This window comes from Aplysia californica, unplaced genomic scaffold (assembly GCF_000002075.1).
Source record: "Aplysia californica isolate F4 #8 unplaced genomic scaffold, AplCal3.0 scaffold00196, whole genome shotgun sequence".
Taxonomy (NCBI): Eukaryota; Metazoa; Mollusca; class Gastropoda; order Aplysiida; family Aplysiidae; genus Aplysia; species Aplysia californica.
The window spans coordinates 31,566-43,059 of NW_004797466.1; positions in this window are offsets into that span (position 1 = coordinate 31,566).

An 11,494-nucleotide genomic window follows, 5' to 3' on the forward strand; every position below is an offset into this window, starting at 1 on the left:
AAACATTAACTTAACAGTGAAGAGACATGACTAGTTGCTCCTTTAGAATGACGGGGTTCTTACTCCGTGAAGATTAGTTTTGAGAAAATGGGATTCAAAGATTCCCAGTCCTAAAACTGTTAATCGACAAATTAAAAAACCCAAAACAAATAAGATTGTTTCGAAATTTGACACTCTGAGCTTGGCATCTGTGTCAGTTACGTGTAGTTCATTTCTCGTGTAAAGTGGAGTCAGACACCTGCCATTCCAAGAGAGCGATGTACCCATCTAGGGCCAACCTCGAGGGTAGTTTTTCTGGAATTCTGGTACTGTCTGCCACTTCAGCTCCTGTGTGTCAGGGTAAACTTGTGCTTTGTGTGAGACTATGTCCGAGCAGAAAGACGGGCGCACTCTGTAAAATATCTTCTTAGAAATTGAGATTTCGTCTCTTTTCCTAGCGAGGGGAAGACCGACATATGACTCCATAAACGTAGGAACATTCACCTCGAGGGAAAAGTTTCTTTCGATCAAAGTCAATGCCTTTATGCGAACCCAACGTAAGTTACTAAGACGGTGTCGAGGAAATTAGCTAGTCTATCTTCTAGCACTCAGACTGGCTCGCTAAATGCAAAGACAACCACGCCTCATCGAGGAGAAAAGTGGTCATCCTAGACAGGTTGTCCTCTTAGACATTGTCATTTTGATATAGAAGACAAAACAAAACAAAACAAAAACAAAAACAAAACCCCATGGGGAGAGTGAGATGCGTTCGTTTGTACAGCTGATTGTCCTGGACAGGTGGTGGTTGGAGCGGGAAAGCACCACTGCCGCGCACTTTCGAAAAAAAAAGTATCAAAGTTTTGCACCATCAGGACCGCGCATTTTAAATTAAAAGTACTAATACAATATGATTGCTAATACCATCCAACGGTTACATTCTCCTTTACTCCGTATTATTTCCATAAAATTAAGTGTCACAAAAAAAAACTATTTTCTAAGCAAGTCAATTAACAAATTGCTCGGGGTATATTCGTATCATATTACAATAAAACTAGTTTACAAAAATCGACATTTGTATGTGTTATAGTGATATGACTTAAGCATTTTCCCCCGTTCATTGAGCCATAATTATTTCTGGGATCAATTATTGTGAGCTGTAATAGAACGACTACGTAAAATATAATATTTTGCTGGTCCGAAGTCAAGTAAAACGCAGAGGGGAATTACATTACATAGCTAGATGATATTGGCACTGGTAATAGTCCATCACATTGTTTTGGTGTGGTTAAAAAGTGCACGGCTCTGATAGCGTGATCTGTTTTGATACTTTTTTTTTCGAAAGTGCTACCGCTTTGATAGTTTCCCGTTGTACCGGGTGCCCATTGCAGATGGCATCGAGTCAGGTCGGGTCGGGTCGGGTCGGGTCGGGCCGATCAAACGACTCGTTGTCTGAAAATAAACACGTTTGTTTTTGAGGCGATGCGTCGAGCGTGATCGGTTTGCCACGATAGCCGCTCTACGCCCTCACTCTGGCTTGCAAATCAATCCGATACGATCCCCCAAAGGGCACCACGTATTAAACCATGTTCTGCTAAACTTGGTGCCGATGCACTGGCACGGCACACAGAATGACAGTGTTAAACAACTGGGTACTCCGGGCTTTGTTATTTGCTCAGATGTGAGCCCGGTGGCTTGTTTGTTCAAAGTTTGAAAAGATTTCTATGGAAGGCATGTGTTGTGACAGTATCTATTCATGAGTGTGTGTCTGAAAACGGGTTTATTTCCCGTCAGCAGTCCCCCTGCCGCCTCTATGACCCTCTCCTCTCCTCTTATCTCCCTCTGCCTCTTGATCGTAAATATAAGAGAAAAAAAAGGAAAAAAATATCTGGAGGAACAAAAGCGACGTTACCCTTTCACTGTTTGTGTGTGTGTGTTGTTGCCATTGTCATACGTGCCGCATCTAAAAATACCCGTGAAAACGAGAATGTACAGAACAATAATATAATTACCTTGGATTTATGTCTTTTCTGCTCTTAAAATGGTGTAACACAGGGACTCCTCGTCTTATCTCTTATACAAAGGTGTAATTCAATACTTTAAAAAAAATGAATACTTCTTTTTCATGTAGAAAACCCCTCTTCAATTTTTCTCCTCCTTTTGATCGCGTTCAAGAAAATTACTTATCATGGCATCAAAATATAATTTTTACTATTTATTTTTTTGTTTTTGTATTATTATTATTATTATTATTATTATTATTATTATTATTATTATTATTATTATTATTATTATTATTATTATTATTATTATTATTATTGTTATTATTATTATTATTATTATTATTATTATTATTATTATTATTATTATTATTATTATTATTATTATTATTATTATTATTGTATCATAATTTCACGGAAGTTAAAATAGTATCATTATTATCATTATAACTCTTATTATTAGTAGTACTATTATTGATGTTTTTGTCGTTGAATTCAGCCAATAGTTCAGGCTATTTTAATTAAAACCCCTTTTGCCTACTATATATTATCCGGGAACATAGGCCTATATAAGAAACTTTCATGCTTGAACACAGTTTTATTCTTTAGCGATTGTTTTAAACCGAAATTTAATAACAATCTTTTTGAATTTTCGGGGATTTTTATTTTCCATTTACAAGTGTTGAGTTAATCGCTTAGTCAGTGTTATATCGAGCCTCAGTTCGCTCGGTCGTTACTCAAATCCGGAACGTAGGTTTTACTTTAAGGGGAGGGGTTACTTTCCTACCTCTATTTCCTATATCTATTAATCTTTTAAGAAAAATATTCATTTTTTTGCATTGATTAAGTTTTTCTCCCGCTTCGCGTTGTTCGAAATCGGGATCAAATCTAAAAGCGATATCCTTTTTTCTAAACAACTCTTCTCTACTGAAATGGGTGTTGCAAAACCTTTCTTATGACTTATCTTTTGCCTAAATGTAGTGGTTCGAGCATCACTGTATATCTATGAGCTGGGATGTATCCATCGGTGTCAGTAGCGCACGTGCATGGTGGTTATAGAGCTTCAAAACAGACGCTGTGGTTCCTGTTTGTACTTTGCAACCTCAGAATTACAAAGTTCTCTCTGATCAGTTCCTAGTTTGGAGAAGTTTAACGTCAAAAGTTTTGATTTTGTCGACATGTCAAGCTTTTTCAAATGTATTTCTTTGAATATCTTCTTAACGACTACCTATATTCGTATGGTTTTGAAAGGGCAGTTGGCTCCTGACCCCATTGTCTTTGTAACTCAGAAGGGCTAAAAGTTTCAGATAAAACTTTGTAATTCCGAGGTTGCAATATTGTTGTTGAAATAAAAAAGAATTATCATAATGAAGTCGAAAGAGGGAAGTTAACTATAATATTATTATGGAGATGCATGCTCTAAATATAGGATCCAGAGGGTTCTGTCTTCAATTTTTTTTTCTTAAATCATAAGGAGACAGGAATCTTTTCAAGTGACGGTATCTTCATGAATTTACATGTTATTGTATTTGTGCTTTTGAATTGATCATTTCTTTGTTAACAAATTTGAATTAATGTCTGTATTGATTGATTTATTTATTTGTTACGTTTTGTAACTGAATGTCGTGATTGATTTGCTGACATACAAGAAGCAACGCGTAACGTGATATGTTCTCTAAACATGCTCATTATTGTAATGATTGATAGTTTTTCCCCTCAGATTAATACGTCCTTTGTTTTTAGAACCTTTCCGTGTGTTATATGTCTTCATTAATCATGACGCCATTTCCTTCAATCTCAGAAACCCGTTACATGTGAATGTCAAGATGAAATACGTGTACGTGTTATTTTTTTAAAATGTCATCATAATGTGTCTCATAAGCAACTCGACAAAAATTCCCACCTCGTAAGTTACTTTAGGTTGAGAAGCTTCCAATCACTACTGTACACTTATAAACTTAGGAAAAATGTGTTTTTAAGAAAAATGAAATTATTATTATTATTATTATTATTATTATTATTATTATTATTATTATTATTATTATTATTATTATTATTATTATTATTATTATTATTATTATTATTATTATTATTATTATTATTATTATCATCATCTTCATTGTATGGTTGATGATGGTGGTGATGCTTTTGTCGTCCTCATCTCTCAAAGCAGTCTCAATAAGACCCCAATCAGAAATGTAGAATGTGGGATAAGTTCTACGAAAGACATATTGGAAGTTCAATTTACTGTGCACCTCACTCATTGAACCATGCTGTTCATAAAACCTGTCGTAGCCATAATAATAATATATTTCTGTGTTGACCGGAACACCGTCTCATAACGTTGTCCATAATAATATGTAAGCGTTTTCCTTTCGTCACGTGACATGTCTAAGTTGCTCTGGTCATTCTAGGCTGACCTGTATGACGTGTGGCCAGAGCACTGCTGTGCTTTCCTATGAGTTGTATTGACTGTTTGAATATTCTGAATAAAAAAGAACACTTTCATTGTAAAAGCGACACAGGATATTATGGGTATTTTTTAAATTTCTGTTACACTTTTTTTCTTCAATTTATTCATTTATTTTCTTTGTGGCGTTTGCACTTTTAGAATTATAGAATACAGAACAAGTATCTTTTGTGTGCTTGATAATTTGCTCAAATCCCTCCTCTTTCAACACCACTCCCCTTTCTCTCTCTCTCTCTCTCTCTCTCTCTCTCTCTCTCTCTCTCTCTCTCTCTGTGTGTGTGTGTGTGTGTGTGTGTGTGTGTGTGAGAGAGAGAGAGAGAGAGAGAGAGAGAGAGAGAGAGACTGTCTCTCTGTCGCTCTCTTTCTTTCTCTCTGTTTCTCCCTCACGTCCATCCCCCCCTCTCTCTCTCTCTCTCTCTCTTTTTTTCTTTGTCTTTCTCTCTCCTACCTTAAGCAGCAATTAAATCCATTAATGCTGAATGTGATTTTGAGGAGAGAATATAACTGATCGTAAATATTTTATACCTCAACCTAGACCCTTGAGAAAAAGATCTGTAATACTGTCCTGTCCATGAGTACCAACCGGGGCAATATAGGATGCTACATCGCAGTAGACAGAACACTTTGCTCCATTGGATAAAAGTAAAATTACATCTCCTCTCAATTAATTCAGAACTGACATAACCAAGTACTCATTTTGGGACTCCCACTCTACTTGGACCGGCGTGTGTGGTGTAGCAGTTATACAGGGTACCAATTGGGAGATCGGGTCGGGTCGGTTTGCTAGCTAGATTGCGGGCGCAAAGCGACTATTATGGACCAAACTGATCGCACCCGACTCCTCGCCTCAAATACGGGGTGCCCACTACGGATGGGATCGGCGGATCGGTCCGATCGCCCGACCCGATCGCCTAAAAAACAAACGTGTTTGTTTTCAGTTTCAGGTGATCGAGTCGGGCGATCGGCCCGATCATGCCGAAGTGGGCACCCCGTAAAAAACAGACGCGTTTGTTTTTAGGCTACGAGTCGGGCGATTGACCCGACCCGACCCAACCCGATCCCATGTGTAACGGACACCGGTATTCGGTGCTTCGTTGTCTCAAGCAGCAATTTTATTCCTGTGTTAGGAAGATATTTGTTGAGTATTTCGGTCTTTCTGTTTGGATGTTGCTTCCCACTAAGCCCGGATTATCCCTCGCAGGTAAGGTTGGAAGCCCGCCTCATAAACTAGCTAAATTTTGGTAATGGGGGCTTAAAAAGGCCCACATTAAGATTAAGAATTCTTTTTGGGGTCACATGCCGTTTGCCGTGACGGTATATCAAAAAGACATGTTTGACATATTTTAAGAGCAGGACGTTGAACTATTATTCATTGTACTTTTATCGATATTTCTTCCACCCGGTGAACGATCTCGATGACTTTTCCGGCATGGGAGGAGTAGGACTTGATGAAAACATACGTGGATATATGCAAATGATTTGAGATGAGATGATGTGATACTTCATCGTCGCAATGGGAAATTATATATCTTTTGCTTACATAAGAATCGTAAAAAAACACAGGTAGATATACACAGAATTCTGGTTGATTGCAATAATCGTTTGGGTACCATTATCACAATAGGATCATTTTTGAGGACAAGCTGCAACAGTTCTGTCTGCCAATATCAACCCGGGCTGACTGAGATCTAGTTTCCCAGGAAAGAGAAGGATATACCAACGAATGGAACTCATGTATCTAGCATGCAAGGCTGGCCATGATACCATGAGTTAATGTGTTGTTATAAAGTGCAGAGTAAAAAGGAAATCACTTTTCTAATCAGACTCATAACATACCACAACAACCTGAAACACAATCTCTGCACAAAGTTTTGGATCAGTTACTTAGAGAAGTGTCCATGCCAGAATCGGTAGCTAAGCAGAAAATCATATTATAACTATAAGTGGGAGAGTCCGAGATCTGTGAATGTGGACACGACCAAGAGGATGCCAACCATACCCTTCAACACTGCCCGCGCTACGCCACCCTTCGAACAGACGTGGCAGAATGTGTCTCTCCTTAACAGAAAGCGCTATGACAGTCTCTTAGATTTGAAGCTGGCAAACATACACAACGAAAATAATGGACCTAAGTTATGGGAGGCTTCTGACCTGGAGTTAATAAATGGTGGGAACTTCTGTTCTCAGTTATATATTGAGTAAGGAAATTGTATGCACTTACTATAGATATTCTGCAGTTTTCCCAGTAAGTTGATATCGTGCTGGGCAGCCTTGAAAGCGATTCTTGTTTGAATGATTACATGCGATGCATTTTTGATACACCATCCTATCAGAAAGACGGAGATTCTTGGTAAAACAGACTTCCCTAGGTGGGAATCGAACTCTTGTCTTGTAAGTACCTCAACGAAAATCCTAACCTTTGCACCATAGAGGGCGGTAGTGAGCTCTTAGACTGTGCTGAAATAAGCTTGAAAGCCCTTAAAATTTGGCTTATTTTTTATCTTCTTCCTAGGTTGATCGAAACAAGAAATAGTACAGAAAAGAGTTCCAACCCCACCTCGGTCTGACGTTGTGTCATTGGGGAAGCCACTTAACACGAATTTCCCCTTTAGCTCGGTTCTTTCGGAGATGGACGTTAAAATCAGTAGTTCCAGCTCTTAAATAACATAACAGTATTGAAAACGGTGTTAAACCTATTTCTTTACACATGTTTTAACCGGTGTTTTGTTAGTTACTTATAAATCTAATTGAACACAATTGATAGAGCAATAGCAAAAAAAAAAAAAAAAAAGGGAAAAATAATAATTTCAGGAGAATAAGAGACCTTAGAATTGATTTCTTTTTCGAACAATTTCCCTTTTGTAACTGTGTTCCTCACCCCCCCCCCCCCCCCCCCCTCACGTTGTCTGTCTTCCTCCACTCATGCAAGCAACAACACATAATAATATGTTACCACCACCCCGGCGTGAACATGACGTACACCACAAAACAAACACCCCTAACACCTTCACCACCGCTGAGCGATCAAAATCTCAAATGTCGGAAATCTCTCGCCAAAATGACCGACTAGCGGCAATGTCTGCAAATCTGAGCATTCTCCGCGTCCCCTTTCTCGCTTCCGCCCCTGTATCATTCTCCCCTCGGCCACACAACAGACCCACGCCCCTGGTGCTATGGCAGGCCACAATCTGTCTCCTCCCCTCCCTCCTAACATTCCCTTCTCCAGCCCGCTGATTATATTTTTTCTGCTTTCTTTATCTCCTACCTCTGTTTCCCCCGAGAAGTTTTAGAGGTTTTGTTTCCAGGTAGCAGAGAGGTTCCTCTGCCAAGGCAGGGAGATTTACATTCTTTCTTTTCTTTTTCCAACAAATGTTTAATTGTATTTGTAATTTATTTTTGTCTCCCCAGGAACATCAAATGACCCTTTATCTTTTCATTACAAATACTTTCTAATGAATAGACCAGCTGGATTTTTCAATGTTCATGCCTATCGTTGTCAGGTGTTGAATTTTGTCGTTTCTGTTGATCCTGTTGTAAATTATTTCCTTTCTGTCAATATCGTTGATTTATGTATTAAATGCTTTCTTTTTGTTGATGCTGATGTCAAGGGATTCCATTCAGTTGATTCTTTGCTTTGACACTGATGCTAAATATCCCTTTTAGTTGATGCTGATGTTAAATGTTCCTTTTCATTGAACCTGATTTTATTTTTTATTTTTTTTATTGACGTTAATGATAATTTCTCTTTTAGTTCACTCTGATGTAAATTGTTTGCTTTTTTATTTTGTTAAACGTTGGCTCCTTATCTTTATTGGTTCCAGAATGTAGTTTCTCCTTTTCAATATTTTGTTTGTTTGTTTTGTTTTAAGCTCTTTATTCTCTGATTTTGAAATATTTTCACAACCACTCATCAATGGAATTTCATCTCTTAAAAGTTCTCCTAAGCAACGTTACTCGGTTCACTGACCGTTTCAGCAACCTCTCTGTTCACGTCGCCGTCAGACACTGAAACACCTATCGTGTGTCGACTTCTTCTTCAAACTGAGCGAGGCTGGGAGATAATCACCCGCAATTCTCTGCCCTTGGCACCTACTGTCTTGCTGTTATCTCCCTTCCCAACCGGAACTGATGCGTGATAGCGTCTCGGCGCATGTACGGAAGTGGGTGGGATAGAAGCAGAACGCAGACAGACATGGCTCCAATTTAGCGTACCGTAAGCCTCTCATACGAATCAAGGAAGGATTTAGGAGTGTTTAATAACAGCCTCAGCTGGCTTGGACGTTTTATTTCTTTCCTCCTAATCTTTATAAGAATGGTTTGCGGCGGATTTCACACTGTTGTCACGAGAAGATGTTACATTTGTTCGTTTGGTGTTCGCTTTTTTGTTCTTGACACTGTTGACCCTCACATTAGAAAGCCAACAGGACTGGCATCTCGTGGCTATAACGGTTAGGAGCTTCGCTTTAGCACGCAGAACACCGGAGTTTGATTTCCACTTGGGGAGCTTTTTAATTTAATAACTCGAGTCTTTCTACTGGGGCTTTGTATCACTCTTAGCCCGGGTTGGCCTTGGCATGTAGGATCGAGGCCTGCCTCATAAATTTTCTTTTTTGTTGTTTTTGTCGCGTAAAAACATCTGCATTTTATGAACATTAATCGGTTTCTGTTCTCTAACTGTAAGACTCTTTGTCGAACAGGGGGAACAGACAAAAGGGATAAGGACTTTATCAATATTTTCTTCCAAAAATTGATTATTTTTTGTTGTAAAATTGACTCCATATCTTGGATTCATTTTTAATTTCTAGCTACTAATCACTGATCATTTATCTTTTTTCCCCTTTGTGTTATTATTAGTGTGCAAACAAGCACACACACAAACACACACACATACACAACCACACAATTAAACACACACAAACACACACACATACTCACACACACCTCCACACATACACACAGACATACTCAAAAACACACTCAAACACTCACACAAACACACACACACACACACACACACACACACACACACACACACACACACACACACACACACACACACACACACTTACGGTACACCATGGCAGTTGCTGACAGCCAGAAAAAGTCGACTTTGGTCTAAAAGCGATTTTTCGATTTTGGACTATTTTAGTAGAGCAACATCTGCTTTATCGAATGGAAATATTTTCAAGTGTCTAAAACATCTATAAAGTGCTCACATATGCCATGTTTGTGAACATTTTGTGGAAATAGACCAGTATGAATTAAGTTTTTTTTTCGGTTTTCCCAAAACTAAGATTTTCTTAGGGGAGTGGGTCATCTGTGCAGAAGTATTTCTGAAAGTACGTGTCACAGCTCAATCCCACTTTTCAGGACTGTTTCTAGATAATATGTTTGCAAATATTCTAAAAGATTATTGTGATATTGTAATAAGTTTTTCGTCAGTGTAAAAAAGATTGACAGTATCACTCTTATTTGTGATCAATTTTTTGTCCGAACATCGTATATGACACTAAAAGGGCAGTAACAAAAAAAAGTATGAGAGTTATGAAAGTAAATCTTTAGTACATTGCATGTTGTATATACAGAAACACTGTGTTTAAATATCAGGGCTGTATCTATTTCATCTTTTTCAGTATCCCTGTACAGAACCCTTTGCATCTGAAGAATTCAGAAAATTGACAGTGAAATTATATAGGAACAGTGTGTTTCTGTTTCTTGACTCATATTGGCTTTTGGGAAGCCCAGTATACTCAATTTAGAGCCCAAACAAAAATTTTCACTTCAGCTGTACCTAGTGTCCCTTAAACACACATATATACAATCACACACGTGCACACATAATATCGAAAGAGAGAGATACAAAATAAAAAGTTTTACAGCACACGATTATTTCTTCTCTCTCGCACAACTAGCTGTCAGAGCCAGCGATCTGAGGCGGTGGAATTAAAACTGACTGGAATCTTCTCTCGCGATAACACCGCGATGCCAGTGGCACTTTAAATTGGCGGCATTCAAAATGAAATAAAAGCTACAACGATAAGTTCTAGTCAAGATATGCGCCCAGGGAAGTGAGAGAAGAGTATTGTTTTCATTTATGCCTCCACGGGGGTTGTCTGCAGCTATAAACTGGCCATGTTAGATTTACGAATACATATACATTATCACTTTGTTAATACAGTCGGGGGGAAATGATTTTGCTGAATGGTTGATGTGTGTTCTGGTGTGGTTTGTTCATTCCTTCCTATAAAACTTCTAATACTTTTTCCTCTAATCTTTTCTTTTCTATGTGTGTTACTCTCTCGTGACGCATCTAATCTTCGACACTTATTATGACGTATGTATGTAGCAAGTGCCGTGAAGTTCTTACTAAAACTAAACTAAACTGAACTAAACTAAACTAAACTAAACTAAACTAAACTAAACTAAACTAAACTAAACTAAACTAAACTAAACTAAACAAAACTAAACTAAACCAAACTAATCTAAAGTAAACTAAAGGGTAATTCTGGTTTCTCAATAGTTCTGCTGCACGTTTTGATATCGCTTTCGCTTCCTCGTGATGTCATCATTTAGAGACAATGGTTAAAGCGAAACTTTGTTCATGAAAGAAGAATAAAGAGCTTGAGAGTTTGAGAGACGAGAAACGAGGAGACTATTGTAAGGACGAGGGATAAAGAGAGAGAAAGAGAGAGAAAGGGGGGGGGGGGGAGAAAAAGAGAGAGAGAGAGAGAAAAAGAGAGAGCTAGAGTAATAGATACCCAGAGAGGAGTGGAAGTACGGATGGTAGAGAGGTGGGAGAGAGACAGCGAGAGAGCGAGAGGGGGGAGGGGGAGAGATAGAAAGAGAGAGAGAGAAAGAAAGAGAGAGAGAGAGAGAAAGAAGAGAGCGAGGGAGAAAAAGAGAGAGAGAGAGACAGAGACAGAGACAGAGAGACAAAGAGAGACAGACAGACAGACAGACAGAGAGACAGACAGACAGAGAGGCAGACAGACTAACAGCAGACAGACTAACAGACGGAGAAAGAGAGAGAGAGAGAGAGAGAGAGAGA